This window comes from Schistocerca gregaria, unplaced genomic scaffold (genome assembly GCF_023897955.1).
Source record: "Schistocerca gregaria isolate iqSchGreg1 unplaced genomic scaffold, iqSchGreg1.2 ptg000707l, whole genome shotgun sequence".
NCBI lineage: Eukaryota > Metazoa > Arthropoda > Insecta > Orthoptera > Acrididae > Schistocerca > Schistocerca gregaria.
Window position 1 is genome coordinate 312000 of NW_026062085.1, and position 5960 is coordinate 317959.

Below are 5960 nucleotides of genomic sequence, written 5' to 3' on the forward strand. Positions count from 1 at the left end.
CAAATATTTGGCCGAGTTTCTATGGCGGCAACGCTTTGGATCAAACCCATTTCACAATTTGATCACATCCGGCGCGTTTGTCCGAATGCTGAGATTTAGCTTGCTGCAGGTTAACTTTAATGATCTTTACGCATTGTTACATTTTGATTAAATGACAACTTTGCTTTACTGTGTCAAAACTGATGACATGTCATTCGTGATCAGCATAGTCAAAGCGACTATAATCCGTTATAAAAAATTCATGGGTGTCCCCCTAAACTCGATAAATGTCCAAAAACGTTCTGGGAATGGTGTTTATAGTACAAATTTTCAATATGAATGTAAAATGATTCGTTCCACATGACGATTTATCGTGCAAAAATAATCCATGAACAATTGACGCACTAAGTCTCCGAAAGGAAATAATTTTCTTAAACCTTGATTACACGAACTTTGTTGATGCTGCTTCCTCACAGTGGAAGAGGCACACGGATGCGAAGATTTATCCCCATACTTCGTCCTCTTACGGCAGTTCCTTGAAACAACTTAAGAACATACAACCCACTTTGTCCGTAGACGAACCGGAGAATTCCTCTAATTCCACTAATTTCACTTATTTCACTGGGCTTCCACTTATGTTGTGGGTTGAATACATTCCCATCTATTTCTTCATGAAAGATGCGAGATCACTCCCCTTTTGGTTATTGAGAGTGACTTTCTTTTTACCTTTTTAGTTTCTACAGTTGTGGAAATTCTCGAAACAGTGGGATAAATTCTAATAAAACCATTTTCACCGAAGACGAGCGGCGAAACTTCGATAACTGCTCGCATCGTGTTAAGTTTCTTGTCTAAAAGCTCTCGCAAACACGATCTATGCTTGACAAGTTACACAGCGCGGTAAAAATATAGTTACGTTTATTAATGGTAATGAAATCTACTTCACAGCGTACGGGGGTGGTGGATCTTCACGCTACCCTTGTGTACCCACTACTCCGCCATAAACTGAAACGTTCTATCAGCCACGCTATTTGTAGAAGCTGTGACCGTCTCAACGCGTTATGCACCAGTATTTACTTGTAATTACGGGACACCCTTTGTGCTCGTCTTCCAACACCGTTGCTAACTGTGGTTGATCTTTGCAGTAAGTATTCTATGCAATGAAAGTTCTGCGACATTTGACAACATAGCGCAACTACGAAGCTATATGTCCCTAAGCAATTATTGCACAAACCGTCAAAAATCCCGAATTAACAGTTATTAAAACAAGTTTCACTACAAGGAGTATGCTGAAGCAACAAATTTTTCCACCTTTTTCCGAAGTTTAAGTGAAAATTCTCTAAGGAATGAAAGTAAACCAAAGTTCGCTAAACACAGCAAGCACTGACATCACGCATTGGCTTCTTCGTTGACCGCAGATAAACAGGGAATACTCTTTAACAGCTGCGCTGTGAGGCGTATCAGCAAAGAATGATCCGTACTTACCGAGAACACCGCAGTCAGACAGCAAGCAGCATAGAAATACAGACCCAGAACGCACTGCTCCCCGAATACGGACAACCGCCTTCGTAGCTGTCGTCCTAGTCTCCATTTCGTTATCAACATGCAAGTAGCCGAACTGGAGTAAAATAAAAAGATTCGCCGCAGGCGGCCAAACACCCAGAACCGGAACTCAAGTCCAGAATACTCACATTTTACTCTAAACTCTGGTATAACTACTCATACTCTCCACGGAAACGAAAGCCTCGCACCGTAAGGCCGATCTGCGGCACTCGACGTCAACACTGTGAGAGTTAATGGGGTACCACCGCTTGCACAGACACCAAGTGAATCGACCCTAGCGCCTTCCGTACCAGCAATCGACACGAATCACATCTCGATATCAGGCAGATGTCGCAATCTACAAATTTGTAGAGAACTCTCAGGGCAGGCTTTCCAGTCATGATTGTCGATACCGGATATATATTTTAATATGAAGAGTCTTGGTTTCTGGCACTGTGCAGCGTATTAAGTTATGGATGAGGTGTTACCTGTAGTACTTCGCTGGGCTATGGAAAATGGTTTCAGTTAACCTCTGAAGGAAATTAAATCAACGCGATATTCGACTTTAGTAGGGAAGAGGGCACACTATCTTCCACCGCAACGTTTCTTTCCTTATTGGAAGGTAAAACTGAGAGAAATATTCAAATTAATAAGAAATATTCTGCGCATGGTTATGAGTTTGCCACGGGAAAGACACTTTACAAATGCGATGCCATGATGGGCCTAGTAACCTTACGCATATCTACGCAAATTTAATTAAACCTTTCAGCATACTGAGTCGTTACTATGTCTGTAACATCGACGGCTTTAAGGTTTAAATTCTTTCCGTGTATTAGACCCTAGTTGTTATTGAGCACGATCGACAATAGCTGTTTGAAGGCTCGTTGACCGTAAAACACTACTGTGCATTCCATGTAAAAAGTAAACATTCGATCGGACTTCGTAAAAATAGATCTTCAGGTCCGACCTGTGGAGAATAATATGCGGCACGTCGCAATAAGCAATCGTTCGTTTCGCTTTCAAATAACTTGACCACAATTCCGTGATACATCTACCTGGAAAATATAAAATCATTAAAAAAATTCAATACGGTAATGCTAAAAGGTTCACTACAATAATTTCAGACCCCGATATTTATGAATCCTAACCTTATGTTCCATAAAAATATATAACATACGAATTTCGGCAACCTACCTTTTACTACATCGAATGTCAAAACACAAGTCAATCCTAAAAAGAGAAAGTCTCCGTTTCTTCCAAAAATCACTTGTTTCTTTCGAAAAATTAACGTAGGTTTGCTACAGAGGTTTCCTTTTTACGGTTTTCAATTTTTCATTAATATCTGTTAGTTAATCATTGACATTATATATCTTACTCGTGAGACAGGAGGTTTAACGATTTGAAATTTTCTGCGTGAAGGAGGGACTGAAACGACTTTTTTTTTTTTTTTTTTTGTTTACGCTTCACTGACCTGAACTCTGCGTGTTTCCGTATAAGAGCACCTCACATCTAGGATTTGGCTGGAATTTTTAAAATGGAAATTAGGGGTGGTTACTTGACTAGAGTACACGCAGTTTCCTACGTTCACACAATCTTACAAGTTAACAAAAACTGATTATTCTCCACAAAACATTTGAGCATTTAATGACTCTTTCAGGACGTCTGGAAACATTTTGTCCTTAGTCTGGTCAGATATTTTGGTTTTTTAACCAGTTTGGCTGCGTATTGATGAAACCGGACTAAAAACACCAATCTCAATCTTCAGACTTCCTTATTTTCAATGTTTTTAATTACATGACTTTCAGTGCCTGATACACTTATGAAACTTGGGAAACGCCATGGAATAGATGCTTAGTTTGTAAAAAGGCGAAGAATAATTTTAGTATTTTTAGTTGCAAGATAAGTAGAATTAATTTTTGAGTAGGTTTCCTTGATGTTTTGGAATAGTACTTTGAAATTTACAGTTCATTTGAATTAAAGTGATGAATTTAAAAGTATTTTCTAGAACGACTTTTCTTTATGTTTCATTGTGATCGTATTATACAGTTTTGACTTCAGTTTGCGGATTAGATAACTTTGTTTTACAGAAGTGGGTTTAATAATGAATAAGAAAATAGGAATGCAGGTAAGCCAAAGTGAACATCATAGTGAACGTTTTACCATAGCCAAAATAGACGCGAAGCCCATGCTTACTACTGTAGTACAAGTTTATATGCCAACTAGCTCCGGGGATGATGATGATGATGATGAGATTGAAGAAATGTATGATGAGATGAAAGAAATTATTCAGGTAGCTAAAGAAGACGAAGATTTAATTGTGATGGGGACTGGTTTTTGCCAGTAGGCAAAGGAAGCGAAGAAAGAATAGATGGTGAATATGGAATGGGAGGAAGGAATGAAAGAGGAAGCTGGCTGGAAGAATTTTGCACACAGTATAACTTAATCATCGTTGACACTTGATTTAAGAATCACAAAAGAAGGGCATATACAAGGAGACATCGGAAGGTTTCATTTTAATTCTATAACAGTAAGACAGAGATCTAGGGGCCAAATATTAAATTGCAAGATTTTTCCAGGTGCAGATGTGCACTCGAGCATTTTATTGGTTATGAAATGCTGATTAAAACTGAAGAAATTGGAAGAAGACAGGAAATTAAGGTGATGGGACGTGAATAACATAAAGAAAATTAATAATTTTTTATTACTGATGTACAGATGATTAATTATTCAACACTCATACCAAAGATTAATTTGAAAAGGATTTAACACTGGGGGACAAAAGAAGATTTACGCTCTTCGTTTATTAGTTTTAGTAACAGTTACCATTCGTTGTTCTTATGTCCTGGTAATTAGACGTATAAACGAAGTGCTCGGTATTGTCAAGTGAAATTGTGGTAAATAATGAAAGCAACTTCTGAAACAATATGAGTTTCTCATTTACGATACCATGGATCCCAACTCCTGCAATTATTATTAATTTAATTTTGGATGGAGACTTTAGAAGCAGGTGACGATCTTCATGACGGCGCTGCTCAACTATGTAACTATAGAGGTACGTGAATGTGTTTATGCCTTTCCCTTCGTGCCCAATTTCAATATTTAGGTCATATTTGCCGCGACATTCAGAACATGCAGACTTTCTTTTCATTTAATTACGAAGTCCGATCATTTTCTTACTCAAGCGAATAGATGCATTTTAACCACAATTCTTCTTACGTACACCACGGGGAATGATGGTACCTAGAATATACGTGCCTCTATCCCGATCGTGCGTTCGCGTACAACTGAGTATGTACCAAAGTAACTATACTTATGACCCATTTCCTTTACAGTATTAATTCTTATTTTGAAGCACTCACTCGCGAAAGTTCATGTCCTTTTGTTTTATGTAGTCAGTCCTTAATAACGTTACTTTTAATATTCAGTGGTTTAGTTTCCACAATTGACCTCTGCCTATGTCGCAACGGCGCTTCACGCGAGACATTTACTATGCGATGTTCGTACTAATTCTTATTTCAAAATTGCGACACCGGCTGACTACGTTTCTAGCAATTTAACAGGGCGATTACAATAAGTTAACAGAACCAGAGGTTGCTATAAGTCTCAGAGGCAGCATTAAGCAACGGTTGACTAGAACAGGGGAAAAGAACACAGCAGAAGACGAACGCGTAGCTTTAAGAGATGAAATAGTGACCAGGCAGCAGAGGATCAGATAGGTAAAGAGATAATGCCCAGTAGAAATCCTTGGATAACACGAGATACATTCAGTTTAATTGATGAAAGGAGAAAATATAATAACGCAGCGAATGGAGCAGGCGAAACGGAATACAAACGTTTAAAAAATCAAGTTAACAGGAAGTGCGAAATGGCGAAGCAAGACTGGCTAGAGGACAAATGTAAGGGTCAAGGGATCTAGAGCCAATCAGATAGGCCATTCCGGCGCGTCCTGCTGCTACTGGCTAACGCGAATGACGTCAGCAGGTATACTGTTCTACCGCGGTACTGATGCACATTATTAAGCATCGCTTGAATCTAAAATTATAATAAATGAACACCTCCATGTCACAGTAACACCCACCTTGAAAGACTTAAAATTAAGAGCTAGAACACACTGTAATTCAGGAAGATCACAAAGCAACTCACTAAAGATTTTACTTCATGGGGATTTTATAAGTACCCTGTTTTAGATTGTGTGTACATATGCCTTTTTCAAAAGAAGGTTCTTGGTCTTACGTAGAGAGAAACCATTTTGTGATGTATTTCGGTACTCTTTGAAGATATAGTAGAAATTATCTTTTGCATGAGTCCGTCACACTTAGCAATATGTCGCCCATGAAAACTGCAGAATATCACTTAAAACTCAATTAATTTATTGAACCGATCAATTGAAGGAGAAGAGAGCTTATACCAGTCATTAATGGTTATGTAGTCTGAATCCGGAA

General features: G+C 38.5%; 1 long non-coding RNA gene across 1 annotated transcript; it reads right to left on the reverse strand.

Moving 5' to 3' along the window:
- Positions 1-837: 837 nt before the first annotated feature.
- On the reverse strand, positions 838-1834 carry LOC126320257 (uncharacterized). The gene is made up of 2 exons (XR_007557994.1): positions 1668-1834; positions 838-1594 (listed from the first exon to the last, which is right to left on the reverse strand). It is a non-coding gene; the product is annotated as an uncharacterized LOC126320257 (long non-coding RNA).
- Positions 1835-5960: the final 4126 nt, after the last annotated feature.